At 41.1% G+C, this 21015-nt stretch overlaps 1 long non-coding RNA gene across 1 annotated transcript in view; it reads left to right on the top strand.

The window, feature by feature from the left end:
- LOC114012460 (uncharacterized) overlaps positions 1-21015 on the top strand; it is a 90332-nt gene that overhangs the window by 27588 nt on the left and 41729 nt on the right. The window contains exon 13 of the long non-coding RNA XR_008748983.1: positions 5729-5886. This is a non-coding gene — a long non-coding RNA (uncharacterized LOC114012460). The remainder of the gene's footprint in view (positions 1-5728; positions 5887-21015) is intronic.

Genomic DNA, 21015 nt, shown 5'->3' with positions numbered 1-21015 from the left:
TGTGCATTGCCTCGAGGGTATTTACTATGGTAATAAGATCAGTAATTCATCTCCTAAAATCACTGGGAGTACAAATGCTTATTTAAGTAGATGGTATCTTGATTGCAACTGAGTCAGGAGAGGTCTTAAAGCTGCCTCTTTAGGCTACAGATCTTCTGTTAAAGGCAAAGGGCTAGTGGTTCTTGGTAAACACAAGAATATTCTGTTTCATAGCTACCTTACATTTTCAGCAATTGACAGTAGATGCACAACACATCCCTTAGCAAAATGGGTGTGTACAAATATGTCAAGAAATTATGCCTGTTGGGGCTTTTAAAAAATTTTTTCTTTCCATAGCAATGTAATGGGAAGAGGTAGAAATCTCCCTCCATCTCCAAATGGTTGGTTAGAATAAAAGAGACAGAGAAAGCCATACTCCAGCAGCACATGGAGCCATCAAAACCCCATTGTGCTGGAGGATGCAGCACCAACATAAATTAAGAGACAGCCTTGGCCCAGAAAAACAAAAAGGCAAAGATCTGAGGGTAAAATGATTTGCTTCTGCACAGAGTGGACCAGTGTCAGAGAAGTATCCTATATCCTTGAGACTCTTGCAGCTCCCAGCTGCTAGCTTACAAACACAGTGGGCCTCTTCTCTGGAAGTCCTGGAGGCAGAAGCCTCCAAGTCTTGGTCAACTGTTCAGGTTTTTTTCTGTTTACAGAAATCAAGAGAAACCATGGTTTTCTGGCAAAGGCATAGAAATGGGAGTTTAAGGACCTAGTTTCTAATCCCAAACTCTGCTGTAGGAAGTCTTTACAGAAAGGATGATACGATGTAGAAATACAGCAACTCACCAAATTGTTTTATTTGAGGAAAACCATAGTTTGACCTCTGAGAATCCAAAATGAGTGCCTGTAGCACTGTGCCAGGAAGGTTTCAGGTGGTCCATAGTGTTTCATATTGGTAATGTGGCATCAAAGGTGAATCACAGAAAAACTGAGCTGGAAGTACCTAAAACAGATGTTCTTTAGTTTGCCAAAGAGCCTGAACCCATAGTGAGGACATATGGCTGAAATGGAAAGCATTAGCAGTTTTCCTGCAGAATGTTGCTCTGTACTTCATCAATACTGTTCCTTCTTTGCACAGTTATTAAGCTAAATATCACTGAGGCATGTGCAAATTTGATGAGAGAAATATTTGTTTATGCTCTCTATATATTTCAGAAATTAAAGATTTTTCGGTAGGCACAATTGTGCCTTGTGAGCCAGAATTTTCACTCTAATTTTTTTCTGTAGTCATGGAGCATAACAAACATTTGAAATAACTTTCACCAGCTTGATCACTGTTGTCAGGCAGAGTATGTATGCAAATGAAACTAATAAATTTTGCTCAAGTTCTCTGGATTCCACCAGAATGTATGGAATTGTCTTTCATTAGTTAACAGCACTTAACACTTATGTAGCAATTTCCATCCTCTGTGACAAGCTTATTAATCAATGCAACACCTCTGAAAGGAGCATTGCTATGTATTCCTATTAGAGTATGAAACTTAAATTGTATGGATGTGCTCTGAAGTGTTGGTCAATAGCTGAAGAAACCTGGGTTTTGAGTTTGGAAGTCTGTGGTTTCTGTCCCATGATTAGGTCAGACTCCTTTGACACACAGACCCCTTTATGTGTTTAATAGATCAAGTGCTGCTAGGTTTAGAGCCACACATCAAGTGTGGCCATACTCTAACTTTGAAATGTGGCGATAACACAACCATTTTTTATAATTGCTGCCTAGAGGACCTGAGATGGGGATACAGCATGCTACTGCAGTTTGCTCTTTGCAGCTTTTTAAGACTTGCAGGAGCTAGAAGGTGTGTTCCAGTGCACAGTAAATAGGGTTGTGCTAAATGACCCCTGCCTTTTTTCATGCAAATAGGTGTGACAGTGTTGGGTTAACCAAGAAGTCAGTCCTGACTTGGTGATGATAATCTTGTCTAGAGTGAAATCCATTGAGTTCCCTCACCTCTTTTCTGTGCCTGCTATTGTAGGACACTAATGTACTGCTGATCTGCTCTCCTTGCAGTCAAGAAAGTGTCAGATGACAGTGTTTTCTGCCTGCTACATCCCAGGAAAAAAATGTATATTCTGTCCAATAAGCTTGGTTTGGGAAATGAGTTTTGTACACTGTTACCAGGTCTGCAGAAGCCACCAGGCAAGTGCAGTGAAAAAGGCTTCTATAAAGGGTATAATGAAAGACAAACCATTTCAGCTGGTGACTAGAGGCATATCAATAAAGATCACCTCCTGCATATATCAAGTGATTGATAGCAAGTTTGAAAGCTTTTTCAGTTCCCTGGTAGTGCCACCCAACTACAATAAAACACATGGATTTCTCTGCTACCCTTGCAGATAAACCTCCCTCATGCTGCATGTAAGAGCTTGAAGAATAAAAAAAAGGTACAGGGAGTTATTACTTTTAAGTAGCTCAGTCCATTGCTTTTAAGGGTGACAATATCTAAACTATAGCAGGAGGGGAACTGTTAAACATCTTGTTTGCTCTGTTGGTAGGCAGGCTCAGACTTTGTCAGCAGTCTGATGTAAATCAGCCTACTTGAAGGTAACAGCCCAAGATGTGCCCTGTGAGCCACGAGAGGAGCTTTTGGGATGCCAAGAGGGGAGATTTCAGACTAGAACAGCCACCTGAAAATTCACACCTCTCTGGCAAGCTCAGCAAGTGTAGTCCCTGTGCTTGGTAGCTCAACGGGGCAGACCAGGGCCATGGGCCAAACAGCAACGGCTCCCCCATACCTGCCTGCAAGGCGTAGGCTGCCATCCCATTCTCACTGCCTGTCTCCTTGATAGCTACGTTGGTGGTATTGCTGGTACATGGTTTGGCGTGGAGGCTTGTAGCTGCTTCTCTCCCTTGTGGATGCTGACTCTGACCCCTCAGCGCAACTGGTGCTTGGTCTTGTGCAGTTAATAGGAATCAATCGTTCCTGTTGAAAAGGACTCTGTGTTTTGAGGATTTGTGCATCCAGACGTGAAATATTCATAGCTAAAAGCTATGGAAGCATTATATGAGTTTTTATGGCTAAATCTGTATCTGTTTCAGTGCCTTATGCTCATGGAAGTCTTGTGTCAGCTGTCAGGAGCCCACAAACCTTGGGAGAAGTCAAGGGGCTTCTGGGAAACTCTTACTGAGAGAAATTTTATACTTAGATGCTGTTCCTTCTCACCAGAGAAGGAAATCCAGGTTTATGAGACTCCAGGATCTAGGAAATCACCTTGAAAATACCAAGGTTGGTTGATCTGCTTCATCCACACACAGCCTGTTTAGCAATTGGTTCCACCTACAAGGCTTGGGTTTGGATGTGGGTCCAAATATCCCGTAATTTAAAGGCAAGATCTTTATCCTGCTGATGTCAATGTGGTTTCTGTCACTGGCTTAACTGGGTAAGGGTCTACACTGTGTTCTAAACCAGAGTTTTAGTTTGACCTATATGTAAAGTAAAGATGGGTATTAACTTGGAAGTCTGAATTTCTAGAAGTCTCTCTCTCTCAGTAATTCTTATTAAATTCACTACTCCAGCATAATGTAGCTTTCTGTTCTAATCATAGCACTGCTGTACTTGGGCATGGCACATCAAAGGTGTTACCTTGCTCTCGTAGCAGAATCTTCCTTAGGTTTGCTCACTCAAGGGACCCACGCCAGACTTCCCCAGTTCTATGCACAGGCCAGATTTTCAGCTCCCTTTTAATCTTTGGCAATTTGAATTTATATGGAAAACTTACAGGTGACAGTCTGGCTATGTTGAGACAAGAAGGATAGAAACCATGTCAGAATAGTCCCTGAAAGTCCTACGATGTGCTTAAAGCATTTCAAGAGAACCCTTGATCCAAAGTATCAAAGGGTTACAGTAAGATGAAGAAGAATTAAAACTGATGGTGTGCCAGAAAGCACGTGCAGCACAAGGTCATTACTCACCCTCGTTAAAGCAGTCTCAGTACTGTGGCCTGATCTGAAGCTTAATTGAAAAGTTTCAAATGATGCATTATAACGAAGACAAGACAGCCACTGCCCATTCCACGACCTCTGCTAAAAAAGGCAGATCAGTAATAGGGCAGAAATCTAAGCAATTGCTTGAGGATAATCAAGGCCTAATGAGGTATCCACTTCAGTCCTTCAAAGGTGGAGGAACCTCACCCTGACGCTGGAGAGAAAGCAAAGACTGATATGAGCAGGTTCCTGCATCCAGGGAACAGGCCACCTGACCAGGGTAGTCAAGGGCCTTGGCAGTGGAGGGAATACAAAAGCCAACACATATCTGTAACATGGGTTTTGAGTTGTACAAAATGTTAGTGCTGTGGCCTAGGACAGCCTCCACTCAGTTGCTGCCTTTTGCAATCGTTTTCCGTTACCCCAGACCTTGACTCTAAGTGTTCGTAAGGAGCCTATCAGGTCTGAATTGTTAGTTGTGTTAGGAACCAAGACAGTGGCAATAGGAGATAGTTGACTGTCGATGTTATCAATTTTCCCTAAAAATCCACAAAAAAACCAAAACCCGTTGATGTTCCACTTGAATGTGATAATAAATTGCAAGTCACAATTACCCAAAGAAATCAGGTATCTCCTTGGCATCTTCCTCTTTTTTTTTTTTTTTTTTTTTTTTTTGTTCTATTATCTGTTCTAGCAGAGAGGTCAGTGCCTGTATCCACACAATTATCTCCACATCCACCTGCCAAACTGTGGAAGCTGCTCTTCCTGGGCTACTGCTTGGGCAGCTGTATTGAAGGGTTTGCATGTGCCCCTGCTTGATGAGCAGTTACAGTGTGGAATCACCTTTCAGTCTGTGGAAGCCAAATGGTTTTTCATCTTTTTGAAATAGTCAGCTCACCCATTTTAACCGGTATCTGCAGGCTGTGCTTTTGTCAGGAGAGGGTGTCCCTACAGATTTGTATCTGCTTGCTGACCAGGTTTGCTTGCTGTTCCTAATCTCTCCTGTTCTGATAAGATCTCCCTTCTGTCTTGAGATACACTAGCCATGGGAAGCTAGACCAGACAAAAACATTTTATAGGGTTTCCAGTTCAGTGACAGAGTACAGCCTTCAGATGGACTTGCTTAAAGGCATCGTGAGCAATGACAAGTTACAAAAATTGTTGAGCACTGTGGGACGTTTTCTTTGGCCTTCAAGTTCCTCCCTGATTTTAAGTACAGTTAAAAATCAAAGTACCTGCTTTCTTTGCTATGATTCCTACTTCAATTATCTTCTGCTTTTTCATGTAATTTCCTTCAACTTGAAACACAGAGACTCAAAAAGGATGCAAATATAAAGGAAAAGTTATAGTGAAATAACTAAAACCCCATTTATGCAGCTCTTTGGGTAGCTGTCTTGAAGACCATGAGAGGTGCAACTGGCTTCACTGGGACACCCTTGGGTTTAGTATTAAACCATGTGTTTTGCTGAAGTAAGACCTTTAATATATGACATATGGCATCAGCTCTACAAAATATTACTGGTTGGCAGACAGCCCTGCTTCTGTCTGTTGCTTGCAAATTAATACTGTACGTCTGTGTGGGTAAATAGGTTGTCATCACCAGTGCCTGTGGTCACTGCAGGCTGCACCCACAAGCCTAAGGATTTTGCGTCTGTACTTTCCTCAAGAGGGATTTGTGTATTAAACTGCTGGTGCTGTACCTATGAAAGCAGTGACTGAGCAGTCCTGCCCAGGGAGGAACCAGTGCCACTGTGTTTTCAGGTCTCTGAGGAGCTCTGGGACATCACAGGAGGACGGGGCACTGCCAGCTGCTGCATGAGAGCTGCCATGGTGGCTGGCTGGGCTCTGCATGAGCTGGAGCCTGCCACAGCGTCAGCAGGGCATGCAGTGAAAAATAGGCTGCCTGCACCAGCCCGAAGGTACAGTGTCTAGAGGCATTTCTTGATATATTGTTTCTTGTTAAGAATCATTGATTGATTTAGCTAGTTACAGGGCTTTTTTACTTATCTTCCATGTTAATATGGACAAAATGCAGATGGAGGGATGTCTAGCATGTCTCAGGAACAGGTACCAATCTGCTCTTCTCAGGTGTCTACAAACCTCAGCTAGAGCTGATCTTTTTGATTCAAGGTTGTATTTTTTGCACCTGTTGTGGGCAGTACAATTGCCCACACTTTTCCTGGATTGTTGCAGCATTCAGACAGCTCACTGGGTCTGCTTGCTCACCTTACAGTATCTTGAGCTAGGGAAAGTTAAGGCCAGCCTTAATTTGTCTGTTCTACAGGTGGTGTGTGCATGTGGTGTGGGTGTGATGGACCATGAGCCATGGATTGGCCACTACTGGCTATGAAGGATAAGAAAAACTTCCAAAGAACTTAAGTCTGCTGTGGGGTGGGCTGGGGGAAGGAGAAAGAGCGGCCAGTGAGGAGATGTTCTACCTATATGCAATCCACTAGCTTTGCTGAGTTTTAAGTAATGAAAAGGGAAAAAAAACCTCTGACATTTTTTACAAAAATGTACATCCTAGAATCCATGTGGCAAAAAATAGGGCAGTTGAGTTATCAGTAGCTGATGAGAATATGAGAAAAGTAATTATTGTGTAGTCCTATTAATGAAATTGTACTGCAGCTCAAAAGAAAAAAAAAGAAAAGTCACCAAAGAGAGCCTGGTGAGTTACTTTCAGGGAAAAAATAGCTTCCATTATATGAATAGAAATACCAGCTTGTTAGCTTAGCAGAGAGCTCTGGACACTTACAGAAATTCAAAACATTTCCATATATCCCAGTCCAGGATGGAATTAAAGTGTTGTAAAGCTTCCCTGGAAGCCAACATTTATCTAATATGTAAGCATATTTAGATTTCATTTTGAAATGGTTGTTAAAGGCTATCCTTTGGCTGCACTCTATCCTTCCTTCTAACTGTTTTTTTGAATTGTTGAACTCTGAGATTTTTATGCTAAGAAAAATGTACTTTCAGAACCAGAAATGCCTGAATGACCAGTTACAGCATGTACTAACCCTGAGAGATATCCATTGAATCTGCTCTCCTCCTCCAATTTACTTGCTGTTTTTCCAATCATGCCTTGCATTAATGTTCTACACTTAGCTAAACTGTGTGTTGTATTTTAGATCTGTTTTTGTTTTGTCTAAAATATTTCCAAATTGGCATTAAGTATTCAAGATGTAATCTCTGTAGCAGGAAACTAGTTATCAGATTCATATAAAATAACTGGGCAATAGAAATAACTCTGAGCAGAATGCATTTTTTTTCTTAGAATTAATTTAGAGGGAATTTAATGCCTGTGAAAGGTGCTGGATTGCAACATCAGAGAACTGAAGCTATTATTTAACCACAGAGCGGTTACAGGATGGGAGATGGCTTTACAAGATTCCCCATGAGGGCTGACAAAATATTTGTCTCAGGTTTGGTGCCTTTCATCTAGCTGGAACAACCAAGCTTTCATTTCTCAGTAACAGTCAGTCTCAGGTTGTTAGCTTTCACCTGGGTGACAGAGAGAGCCCTTCCGTAAAAAAGAGGGTGTGGGGAGTGTTTGCTTTTGTGATTACTGGCTAACGTTTATAATGTGGTTAAACCTAAAACCATAGATTTACTACAGCTGAGTTGGCACATCGCTGTAAGGCACAGTCCTGGGTCAGAAATTCAAAGCACACAGCATGTCCATGCTGTCCACACCACAGAGAGAGGTAGAGCTGGAACAGAAGGAAGGGGCAGATGCTGTGACCTGCACCCCACCACACGCTCTGCCACCACCCTTGCGATGCCCCTGGGCATGGCACTGCTGTGCTCGGATCCCTTCAGAGGCCCATCTTTTGCTTTCTGTTGCCACCTGTTTCTCAGAGGAAGGATGAGAGTGGTAGGCTGTAAGATGCCGTTATTGGACCTTTACCAGGTCCAGGATCTGGTTCTCATCTTTTCCTTTTTTCTTCTCTGATGTTTCCAGAATACTTATCTCTGAAGGCCACGTATGGTCTGCATGCTTTCAGTCTCAGGTCTCAGTAGTAAGGTTCCTATTAGACAGGTACAGACAGTGTGCCAACTGGTAGTCTTGCTAGCTGCAGAAGACACTGAAAAGCATTTTTCATGATACATGTTAAACTTCAATTTATATTTGCTGCTTAGTTAAATTAATATGTTTGGTGGTGATGTTTTATACTGACTTCATGAGGAGGAGGAGAAGCGAGTAGCCTCAGGGTAGTTTTTACTAATTTCTTTCAAAGGGAGAGACTTTCACAGTACTGCCTGTGTCCCTGAGACCTCATCAGGAAATAAAATCAACCTCTGTTTTGCGTGTGCCTGGTCTCACAGGAGCAGGGTGGCGTGCCCACGTGGGATGCCCAGCAGGCTGTCCACGGCAGCTCTGCTGCTCTCGTGGCAAGGCCAGCAGAAATACAACTGTAACTGAATAGATCAATAGGCTTGTTACTGTAATGCAAAGTTGACTTATGGACAAGCCCACTAGGAACCAGTTAAAAGTTTTTTCCTCTGAAGCCACATTCTTCTACTGGTTGTGGTATGTTGGAAAAAGGCTGCATTCCCTCATGCTGGAATTTCCTGTATTAGCACTACACAGGAGTGGATTTATTTTGTAGTCCTTGAGATTTCTGAGCTTCATGGATTTCACAGCTTTTACGCACCATGAAACAAAGATCTGGTTTCTACTGAGGCATTGTAGAAAGGATGAGCATCTGCTGACTCTTTGGTCTTCCAAAGATTGATGCCCTCCAAAACCAGAGGTGAACCAGTCTGGGATTATCTCACTGAAGACTGAGGTATTAGTGACACAGCTCTCATATAGTTTATGTATGCTTTTTGCACTGATTTTTGAAGCTAAATTAAATGTTTCCTTGTTTTATGTCAATTTGCACCCTAATGTACTGCTGAGGGAGCTCATGTTGCTTCTGTTGTATCGGGAATATGGTGGTTACAGTCTGTAAAATGCTAAACTAGGCCAGGGCACGAGCATCCTGCTCCAATATCTCCCGCCCTAAGCAAGTTTGTCATCCTCTGGGCTGTTGGTCTCAGTACCACAAAGGCACTGTTACAGGTTCGTTTTGTGTTGCGGGCTATCTAGAGAGGCCTGCGGACTCCTCCTCTTTTCTCAGACTCATCTGACTCCAGCCCAGCTGTGGTATTCCCACTTCTTAACTTAATCAAAATTGCTTTTCAGATATCCAACCCCAAAATTTACAGCTTCATTGAAATGGAGACAGGTTATGTAAGACTTTCTGCATAGAAATGTGTAATATATTATACTATATAGAGTTTTGCAGAAAAGTGGAAAATATCTGTTTGGTTTTGGAAATACATTATAGAGTTATTCAGATCCAACTTTTTCATTATTCTACTAATGTCTTCCTGATCTGCAAGTTTTTAAAAGCTACATTATTGGTTTAGGATTTTTTTTAATCTGAAGTAAGGATACTTTCCACCTTAATTGCATGCTAATTAACATTTTGCTTTATGGAGGATTGATATTATACAAACTGTATAATAGTCCTATCCCAGCCACCTCTCTCCCATACCTGAAGCCCAAAAAACCTGTTTTCTTTATTCCCAAGGTGACTGCTGTGCTTCCCAGCAGGCCAACACAAATTTTCAGACATGTCATAGAGCTCCACAAATAGCCAGTCAAACCTCCCCCACCCAAACTTTCCTGACGGGGTCTTTCTTTTATATCCTTAAATTCTTTTTTATTAAATTTGCCTCAGTAATCAACATGTCCCAAACCTGTGGAGTGTCTTAGGTGGGAAATTTCATCAGCTGCACCTTAGAGGAACACTGCTGTCATGTCCCTGCTGCAGCTTTCGCTTGCCTGTGCAAGGGGATGTCAGAGCACTGGCTGATTTCTTCTTTCCCAAGCAATAATTTAATTTGCAAAATGTTGTGGGTTTTTTTCTAAAATGTGTGAACTTTCCTTATTCCGTGTTCTTGAAACATAAATTAATGCTCTGTTTTCATCTGAATAGACGTGGTATGTATTCTGCCTTTGCACACAAGCCTTCAAAGCTGTGTGGCAGGGATGGTATGAGAACACATCACCGCTAAGGCAATGAACTTAAATTTTCTGTGAGTCCCATTGATAAGAAGTTAGCAGTGGTCCTTGCCAGTCACACCCTTATTGGTGCTCAGCTAATGGCCAAGCCACCACACTTAGGTGGACGTGTCTTGAAGCACTACTTTGATTACTGAAAACTCACTGATAGAAGGAGAACACTAGAAATCAGCTGAACCATGGTGCACCCTTCCCTACAGATAGAGAGTCAGGCCACATACTGTGCGCTTGGGCAGTGTGCTGGTGAGGTCCCACTACATAAATACAAACAGAACCACAGTAAAGTTTGTAATTTTCATTTAATTCTTAGTTCTTCCTCTCCAAACTTAATTCTTATCATTCATATTTGAAACCATCTGGCCTTTAAGTCAAGAGTTAGTATTGCTCTGTGCAGTATCAAGGCCAAGCTCTGGTTTGAACTACCTGTTTAAAATTCCCCTTGTTTTAAAATCTTGGCTGAATAGTTTTAATCACTTCTTGTTGTGAGCTGTGGTGCTGTACAGTGGGCTGCACATCACTGAGAAGCTTCAGTCTAGAGGTAGTTGCACTTCAGTGCCAAGGGAAATAATAAGTGGATGGATGGAAAGCGTCTGGGATTGATGTGGTTTAAAGGTGCTGTTCGTGCAAGCTATTATCAAGGAAGGAGTTAGGGAAGAGATCCACTCTTAAAATGCAGGTGCTCTCATGCTTTCTCTGACAGATGTGTTCCAACAGTGTTTTGAATTCTGTTTAAAATTTGAAAGAGCTAAACCTTCAGGCTCTTCTCTTCCTTTCTTAAATTCATTTCCCTGTTTAGATGAAAAAGAAACATTTTGCAACTTACTTTAAACTTCCTTCAAAAGAACTTCTGGAAAAGGAACGTTCATGTGAAGCACGTAAGCTGTAAACGAATGTTAAGCGTAGCAGACAGTGATTTTAAATGTGCTAATGGACAGACATTAGACTGTAGAAATTTACCTAAGAGAAAACCTTGGATGTGGAGGGACTGAGAGGAAGGGATAAAACCCCAGCGAATGAACCAAATGATAGAAAAGTGTTACCAGAGTAAAGAGCTGTACATGCGAAACAAATACTGAAATGGGGAAATAGCATCAGCCAAAGATAATGAAAGATAGAGAACATTTCGGTTAAATAACTGATGCAGGAGTATGTACAAACACCCTGTACCAATCTCCATCTCTTTTTCTCTCTCCCCCCTTACTTTGGCATTTTTTTCCCCTGCTGCTGATGGTAGCTTAACAGAGTTAACAGCATTAATGGGCAAAGCTCCTTCCATCTAAATGTGCAACAGACTTTTTTACAGTGCTCTGTCAGATGTTTTCAGGTATGTATTTGGCTCAAGATTTCCAACAAACTGTTTTCCTCAGATAATTTTTGATTAATTTTCTTAGGCCTCCTGGCTGGTAGTTACTTTCTCTGGCTGTGTGGAAGCAGCAAAGCAATTGGGTTGAGGTTTGCATGATTTGTGAATAGGAAGGGGGGAGGAAAAAAAAAAAAAAGTAGTCAAAAAAAATACCCCCACAGGAAATAAATAATGGGCAATATGTTTCCTTTTGAACTTTTTCAAATCAACCTCTGGAAAAGGTGTCATAAAGCCCCCAGAAATGAGTAACAGCACAGGGACAAAGAAAACTCTGTTACAGATGTCCCTGCAAGTCTATGAGCAAATTGTTTTTTTCTAAATAACTCCAGAACATTACATGGCCTTAACAAGTTTCCCAGGACAGGAACTCCTAGTTTATTACTTGCTCACATTGTCATCAGAAATTAATTTTGTCCCTGAAAGACAAATTGGCTGGTAGCTTATGAAGTTAAATGGAAAGAACAAGTGAGCATCTGTTTCTTCTGCATTTTGTCTCCTTGGTGTCTTACATATAAATGAATCAGAGTGTTCAAACTTAAATTAAGATCTTTGGCTAGATAAACAGTTAAAACTGGTTCCCATAGCTACCTCTCACACATAGCTGTGATTGCATTATAATCCCCTAGTAATCAGGTCTAAATGAAAGAAAGATGATAAGGGTGCTATTTTCAGTTTTCAGTACTGATTTTTATTAGCTCTCAATCAGATCAGGACTGCTTTGCCTTTCATCACATTGTGGCAGTGTTTGTAGAATCATTAGAGTAATAAAGTGTAAATCTTACCGAGGTGCATTTTTCTTGAGGTGTTTTATATAACGAAAAGTCTGAAGATTACATTGGCGGGTACAGGAAAGATTTGTTTCTGCAACTAAAGTGAGGATGTAATGTATGCTATATTCATTTATTCTTTACCCAAGCGAATACCTAATGAATTACCTTGCCGAGGTAAAACAAAAAATAAAAATATCCAAAGAATCAGCCTGTCTGAACATGGTCCTAATATACTGTATATTACAAGTACTGAGTTTAGTCGTTTTTTTAATTTGCCTTATTATCTGGTATCATATCTCTCCCTGTGCATTACCATGCACAAATGAATTACAGGCAAAACCACAAGCACTGCTATTACCAGCCTGCTGTTTTTAGTAAACTAGTGCAGCCCAATAAAACATCATGTTGCAGCAATACATAAGTATTTATTGTAGAGTAAATTTCAGCTAAACAAAAGCACACAGGGAGGCCTGATCCTGCTCTTAGGTGAGGCAGTGGCGAACCTCGACTTTGGCTCATACACCATTTGCATCTCACCTGCACCCTTGATTTGCAGTATGCTTTGAGGTAAATTTTACTTAATAGCTTTACTTCTGAAAAGTTCCCAACTGCCAAATTTAGAGGCTTCACCCAATCTTCAGAGGTGTTCCTGGGTGTTTCTGCAGGCAGAACTATCCTTTAGCACAGAAATTGCCTTGTGTAGTGTAGCAGGATTGTTTGCAGAGTTTGCAGGTGTGCCCCATATTTGCAATTAACTCCCAGTTTAATACTGGAGTGATTTTACTTTCCCATGGACTTTTTTTGTTTTTTTTTTTATCTGGTGAATGTTACAATGTATCATACTATAGCATAGCCATGAAAATGCCTCCCCATTTTAAATATTTGAATTTTATGTATTCTATATTTAAATGAGCAGTAAACTGTCCCAGTAATTCAGTGTTAGATATTTACAGTCATCCATACAACTGCAGGCATATTAGGTAGCAATAGAAATTAGTAAAAAGTTGAAAAAGTAAAAGCAAACAACTTTCTTGTTTTCTGTTTGATTTTAATGTACTTGAGGTAAGAACCACACCTGATTTTAGCATTAACAAGTTATACTCACTTTCTGTTCTATAAAAGGTGAATCTGTGCAGTCATCAAATAGTGGTGTTTGCATAGTTAACAAAGTCTAAGATACTGTCTGATGTTAGGACATGGAATATTTTAGGACAGGGACCATTTAATGTATACAAATTTATACCTGGGATAATTAGATATTGGTATGCACATCAGGCAAAAAAAGAATAAATCAGTTCATATGATGTTATAGATAAGGAAACAAAATTTATGTTTCAAATTCTAATCTGTTAAGGTTTTAAGATGCAGAGAGGTTCTCAGTCTAAAATGATTAATTTCCTACTAATATTTTAAACTGCAAAAAGCTCAAATTCAAACATTGTTTCAAGGCAAATAGGCAAAGAGAGTATTTTGGTCAGAAAGGTTTTGTGTGTTTGTATGTTGACACGCAAATGTAATATGTCTGGAAGATGTTGCTAAGTCTAATGACACAAAAGGGAGTAAATTGTAGAGCCTGATTATCAACAGATAACAGACATACTGTATATAAATAAATGCTCAGCATCAAAACCCATTATTGGATTAGCTATATAATCATGTTTCAGGCTGTAAGTCTGTGCTGACAAATGAACACTTTTCATTTGGCTCAAGGTCCTCATCAGCAACGGAACTAATTTTACATTCTCACCCATTAAGTGAATAAGATGTGGAAAAAGCTGTCTGCTTTTTGAAGTGTAAATTTGCTGCTACAGGCTGTGCAGACCAAAGCTCTTTTGAAGCAGTGAAATGAGATCATCTCTAGGGACGTGTGAACCTGACAAAGTTTAGGTCATTTCTGTGGAAGGTATGGCAGGGGGGGAGCCATTTGGATATGGTTTCAGTAGCGACTTATATGGGGCAATTTGGAGGATGCTGAACTTTACAAGCTTTTTGTTCAAATTTGTGAGAGAACTTGAACTGGAAGCACAGATGCAAGCTTTCAGCCCTCAGAAAGAAACCTCCATAAACATCTGAACTGGGTACTTGGCCGGCACAGTTTGGGAGTGCTAAGCAGTTTGGGAGTGCTAAGCAGGCTAGGTGCTGAGCCTCTCCTGCTCAGCAGAACTTAACCAAGTGGTTTTTAGGGGCTGGATACTTCCCCTGCTTTCCCCTCTGTACACACACATGCACAAATGAAGATCAAGAAACTAACCTGGACTTCTTGCTGGAAAAGGTGCTGGAGGTGGAGGAACCAGACCATCACATCTCACTTTCCACCCCTGGGAAGTCCCCTAGGAGAAAGGAAAATTGCAGCTTTAGATCTCATCTGGCTGCCAGCCTCATAAATTGCAGCATGGCACCAGATTTCGTTCACCCTCTGGAAGCCCCTGGCTGCAGGGGAGCACATCCTGTCTGTGCCTGTGGGAGAGGCGTGGGGGGCATGGAGGGCAGCATGGACAGAAGGGGAAGGGGAGAGGACTCCTCAGAGGGGTCAGTAAGGATCCTCTTGGTCAGCTAGCATAAGGGGCAGGATACAACAAGCTCTAGGCCTTCCATGCTAGAGAGCAGTGTTGTGATGCACCACAGTTCAAGCGAGGGTGATGAAGATGTTGCTGACACCAGCTTAGAAGAAAAGAGTCTCATGAATATCATTTAACCTTTTAGACTTCCAGACAAGCAAAGTAGTGTTTAACCACTGTTTAGCATCATGAAAAAAATATCCCCAGGCTGTGTTGCACATCTAACCACAAAGCTTTTCATTTGCAAACCAACCAAAACTTAAGATAAGCTTTGATTGTTCATTTGGTAATTTGATTCCACTCCCTTCTCTTTGTTTGCTCGCTGGAACATGCTTGTATGGCTTAGACTTTCCGTCTTCCTTGGAAAATGTGCAGTTGTTTCATCCTCCACTTCCTGATGTCTTGTGGCCCACTAGTGGTCCACGGACCGCAAACTAAGAATGCTGTGATAATTCTGTATAGTGATGTCTGGGTACAACAAAACTGAAGAAAATTGCAGGAAGCCCAGGCTGGCATATTTGCATGAGCATATACATCCTTGCTATGCCCCTGTGTAAATGGGGGTAGTTAAATCTTAGTTCAAGCACCTTGAGCATATGGTTTTGAAATTGTTTTCCTAAGACTGATGGCTATTGAAGAGTAAAGGTGTTTGTCAGGCACTTGGATAAAGTAATGACAGGGGTTTTTTTAAATATCCTCTAGACAAACAATTGCACTGCTTTGTCCCATAGCATTTTTAACCAGGTGTACCAATATTATGAAGGAACATCTGACTGGCAGAGCTGAACAGAGCTGGGTGGGTAACCTCTGTAGAGTCTTCACCTGAAAAATAAACTGAAAAAAAGGCAGCTGAAAGAGAGATTTTGCACTCACTTCCCTGAGCTCAGCTTTCCAACTTCACTGCTGCTGCTTTGTGCCCACTAGCAACCTTAGCTGTCTACCTGCCTGAGCACATGGACAGGAGTTTTGGCCCTTGGAGCATTCCCTCTGCAGTCAGCATCAATTATTAAGGACCGCCCCTTCACTTTCCTCATCAAAATAAAGCTGTTGATAATACTTCTCTGCCTCACTGGCCTGTTATGAAAGTTAATGAGTCTGCAAAAGACTTTAAAAATATAAAACATCATGGAAGTTCTAGGCACTGTGTTGTGAAGGTCTCCTTTTCCCCAGCTTAAGGCAGAATGAGTTAAAGCTAGCCAAAGGGGATAAAAGAAACAAGAGAGACTTCATGAGTGCATCAGGGGAAAAGGAAATACTGGAGAGAAAATAGACACATTAGCAAATGAGGAAGGAGATGAAGTTAATTATGATTTTTAAATGGGTGAGCAATAGAACTACTTTTTTAAAAAGAAAAAAGTTTTTTAACAAAAATAAGGACTGACAATTAGAAAGAAGTGAAGGCCTTGTGAAAACAGGTGTTTGATTAAAAAGCAAGGGGGAGAAAACTTGTAAAACATTAATGTATGTAAGTGAGGAAATCTAGATGAAGCCTGCCTTAAGACCAATGCAAAACTAATGCTTTTTTCCAAATATTTACAAGCAGTTTGGAAAAAACATGGCAGATGGGGAAAAGTCATATCAGAAAAGAAAAAGCAACAACAGCCACAAAAAAATGCTAATGATGTTGGAAAAATGATGCTAGTGGTTACTGGCCAGTAATATTCATCTGTACTAAAAGTAAGAAGCACAACTAGAGTGAGCAGGCAAGCATCATGTCTGTTGGGTTATGAAGCCGTGCAACACAAATAAGGTTTTGTTACAGAGTTAGAAAATACAGCAGGGAGACACCAAATACATGTTGGGTCAGATCCAGAGTTGCTGCTGTGCCTCATTACACCATCAGGTCTATTTGTAACATCTGAACTTGAGTAAATCATTTGACAAAAATACCTTGCAAACTTGTGTCTGAAAAAAAATCCAAATCGGCTTTGATAGGAAGGGTGTCATTTGGGCTGGAAATGGCAGTATGAGGCCACACAGAAAGTGATCTGAAGACAAAAATTAAAATAGAGTCTGGTTGTAAATATGTTATGATTATTTCAGTATAAAGAATGATTAAGACATAATTATAAAAAGAAAAACAAGTTACTGTGTGAGCAGCAGAACTAGGGCACCCTGGTTCCTAGTGTGTTGAGATGCTGTAGTTGGATTCTCTGGTGTCTAGTAGGATTTTCCTGTGACAGCCCCTCTGAGGTGGGGGTGGGTCTGGCATCTCTGCAGGGACATTGGTAGGGGTGCGCTTTGTGATATCTGTGATAGCCCTGTGTGTTTGAGACCTACACAACCTCCAAATGCAACTGGGGTCAAAATGGCCAACCCTTCCAAAAGTTACAAGGAGAGGACTCAAAGAGGGTGATCACAATTTCCACATCCATTTATTGAGAACACAGATTTTAAAATCTCGCAAAAGGGTAAATTCAGAGTGAAAATTGGAATGTCAAAAATGAACAAAATGCTCTGAACTTTGAAGCTGTCCCTCTCCTGTCTCTTGTTTCCAAAACACTGCCTACGTGGAGGGACTGCATACAGATAATAGCCATACTGATCTTATTTTCATACTTTTTTCTTAGCTACTGTTTTAGAAGCTTCCCCTCCCCCACCCCTACCCGCTGCCAAAAAGAGCTATTTGTTCCCTTTTAGTGTAAAGGATTAAGGAAATGGGGAGTTTCTATACTGATCATTTTGAGACATATTATTTTTTAAAACCACTGTTCTGAGTTTGACTGTCGAACATGTACACCCAGCTATGATCAATAAAATTGCTTCTTGCAGAGAATGTGCATACAGAACTTCAGACAGGTTAAATGTGCCTGTTGTAGGGATGGGATCAATGCTAACTTGTGGTTTGTGATAGTCAACCTTCAGTATAAAGCTAGCTCTGCAGAACCTGCTGAATATCAAGGCTATGTCTCCATTGCTGTACTAGGAACTGAAGTGAGGACAAGGGCACTATTTCTTGTCTGTAATCAGTTATCACTGGGTTACATGGGGCATCCAGTAGCTGCTTATACGACAGAAAGATGCAACTCTTTTTAAGGACATGAGAATGATATTATGGGGCTTGCTTTTCATGTTCAATTACTGTTCTTCTCTGCTCATTAATATCACAATTTTTAAAAGCTTTTGACCCTATTAGATTTCACATTTGAAAAAGATAGATGGTGGCCTGTATGGTTTCACACCAGTAGAGAGGTCACAGCACGCTTGGACTGAGAAGCAGAAATCCCCTTAAACAGCAGGAACTATGCAAGTAACACTTCAGATATGGTTTTGATAAAAGTAACTTAGCAGTTTTCGTAGCTGTAAAGCTGTCTCACAGGTGCATGGAAATCTACATAGAAATAATACTGCCCTGTTTACCATCAAGATTACAAAGCCCAGAATTAGAAAATGTAGAAGGAATGGTATGAAAATGCAGCCAGCGTATGTTTTGTAAGAGCATCAAGGCTCAGAAAGCCCAGCTCCCACTTGTAACCACTCTTCTTCCCATGGCTCTAACACAAAACTACATTTGGAGTGGCAGCTTTATAGTGGGGAGCATTACTGCACCTACAGAGCCCTTCTCTTCTGCTCCCTTTGGGTCACATATCTGGGGAGCACCCATGCACCTTTGCCTGCTGCTGGAGTAGCATTGAGCATGAGGCTGTGGATTTGCATACTCTGACTCCTTCTGCATACCTTAAAGTCCTGGTTCCTCCCTTCCCCTGGTTTCCCCTGCAGATTTGCTTATTTCTTAATAGTGCAACATAGTATATTGTGCATTCGCTGGGAGTCTAAAAAAGCAAGACATTTTATCGTTTGGACTGTAGATATCTAATGCCCATTACGGGCTGACTAAATTTAGTAGAGTGGCAATTCACCAGACTACTAAATTTAGTTAGGCCATCCGGTCATATCATTTTACTTAGCTTAATATTGGATATCATAAGATAGGGCCTATCAAACAGTATGGCTCCAGCTTCCCCAGCTGCAGATTATATTATCATTATAGCCTTTCAAAACATTCATGCTGACTTTTTAAAAACCTTGACATTTTTTAGTTTGTATATTTTGTTACAAGTTTGTAAGGATGGTCAAAATTCATTTGGTTTTCACTCTAAAGATCACTATTAAAAAAAAAAAAGACACTGCTGTTTTCCTTTTAAGCAAAACCTTTGACATTCCCTGTTTAACTTCAATTAGAATAGGATGAATTTTATCGTCAAAGCTGGCTAGAAAAGGTGGAGTCCAATTTGGAGAGAAATTTTGCACAATGTTTTTCATTGTCTTGATGCATTTCTATTGCCGTTGAAACTCAGTTCAGTTCCAGGCAGGAAAAAAGCTTTATGAGAATTCAGACAACCTGGACTGTGACAGCAAGAAGGAGTTCTCAGTGCTGTAAATTCAAACTTGTCTTACGCAGGGTAAATGGGAAAGAGATCTTGGTAAGGATCCCATGCACAACAGCTGGAGTTATGGCGATGGGATCAAATATGACTAACAGAATGGCATGTACAAACTCATCAGCCCTGCTATAATTCTTCCTTAGTATATGGAAGGAAAATTGCAGTAGCAATATTCCGGGAGTCTGTAGACTTAATCTTTTTTGGTAGGCCTTGAAAAGGAGCCAGTGTCTCTCCATCCCAAGTCAATCATTCCTATCCAAGTAAACTGAACTGAGATCATCTAGATGCTGGTCTTCATTTCTAATGAGCTTTCACAGGAAAACAGGAAATAATAATCTTGAAAGGGGAAAAAAATGGTCAAAAATCAGCCAGAGAACATTTAAAGGTTTGTTCTGAACAAGCAGGGCTAAGAAAAAGGCCTGAGAAAAGTGTGTCCTGGGATCACTCACAGTTAAAGCACTGATTAATTAAGCAGAGGGTCATTCTTCAGAAAGACTCAAGGGCAGTTTTGGCCCTGGGGCTGTAATTTGGACACTTCTGGAGTTCTAGATACACTGAGCTATTCTGTGCCCGGCCTGTGAATATGTACATTCTTCTGGCTGAACAATGGCATCTTTATTCAAATGGGAGCGACTAAATAAGTGGCTGTGTCCTAATATGGGTGGTATTTCTTCCTGCTCTGCCTCATTCTCTGCTGCTTTCCCGTTGCCTTATCAGTGCTTTGTAGCACAACTTACAAAATGAAATCTATTCATAATGCTAAACGCCTCCCCCTTTTATAGACACAGGAAAAAAAGCCCCAAACGCTTACATATCCTCCAATTCTACAGCAGGGTGTTTACTTTTTTAAATGCAATTCTGCTTATCTGACACTGGTTTGGAAATTAATAAAATGGTGCCTGGCTTTTATTGTTTTGACTATGGGAAGGAAATTAATCCACAACTATTACAAGTGTTTGATCCAAACAAGCAGAGATAAAACTACGGTTTCAAGAAACGTTGTTCCCTGTTTGTCAGGTGTCCTAGGGTACCTGACATGTCTGATTTATTCCTCCCATGTTTAGCAGAAACACTGTCCAGGTAGATGATGCCCATTCATCTTGCTTTGTGCAGGTATTTCTTCAGGGTGGCTTTATTTATTAATATGCCTTAACTACTGTTTCTTCTTACTCACTAGGTTTAGCCCTGCCAGAGGTTAGAAAAGAGGTTGTTTGTCTGAAGAGACAAGGGTGTGGTGAAAATACTCTGTGCCAGCCAAGTGAACAAAAACACTATCTGAATTACAAAGCAGGCTGGAAAACAAAATTTAACTGATAGAAGATCTGGACACCCCCCCACACACCCCATGCTGAGAGGCAGAGAGAAAAGGAGTCCCAAGAACTGGCCATGTACAGCTCCCTGGAGATAGGTCTGGAGAGGGGGGCTGTGCCTCCCAAAATCCTCTCAGCAGCTCACAGCAGCAGAGCGGGTTTTATAACATTACTGTGTGGGGAAAACTAATGTCAGTGTTTATGCAGTATTACTTGGTATTGTTAATAGTTAATTCAGTGAGAGCAGGCTCACTGTGCAACTGTACTGCAGAAAACTGCGACTTCACTTATGGGGATTGGGCTGCAGCACCACGCACACACCAGACCTGTCCCAAAGCCCGCTATGACTAGCCGATGGCTTCTGGAGTCGCAGGGGTTGGTGCCGTGGGGCAGACACATTACTTGTTTCCACCAAAGCTAGAACCCAGGCACCTTCCAGCTACATGTGCCTCCACAAATAGCTCTTCCTGAAATACTTCTGAATGTCCTAGATCTGTATAACCACCAAAAGACACTGTACAGAGCACTGATTTGGTATTTCATACAAATGCAATGTCATATAAAACAGACCACCCTTAGAGTGGAGACC

This window comes from Falco peregrinus, chromosome 10, assembly GCF_023634155.1.
Source record: "Falco peregrinus isolate bFalPer1 chromosome 10, bFalPer1.pri, whole genome shotgun sequence".
NCBI lineage: Eukaryota > Metazoa > Chordata > Aves > Falconiformes > Falconidae > Falco > Falco peregrinus.
This window is presented reverse-complemented; position numbering and strand designations above follow the sequence as displayed.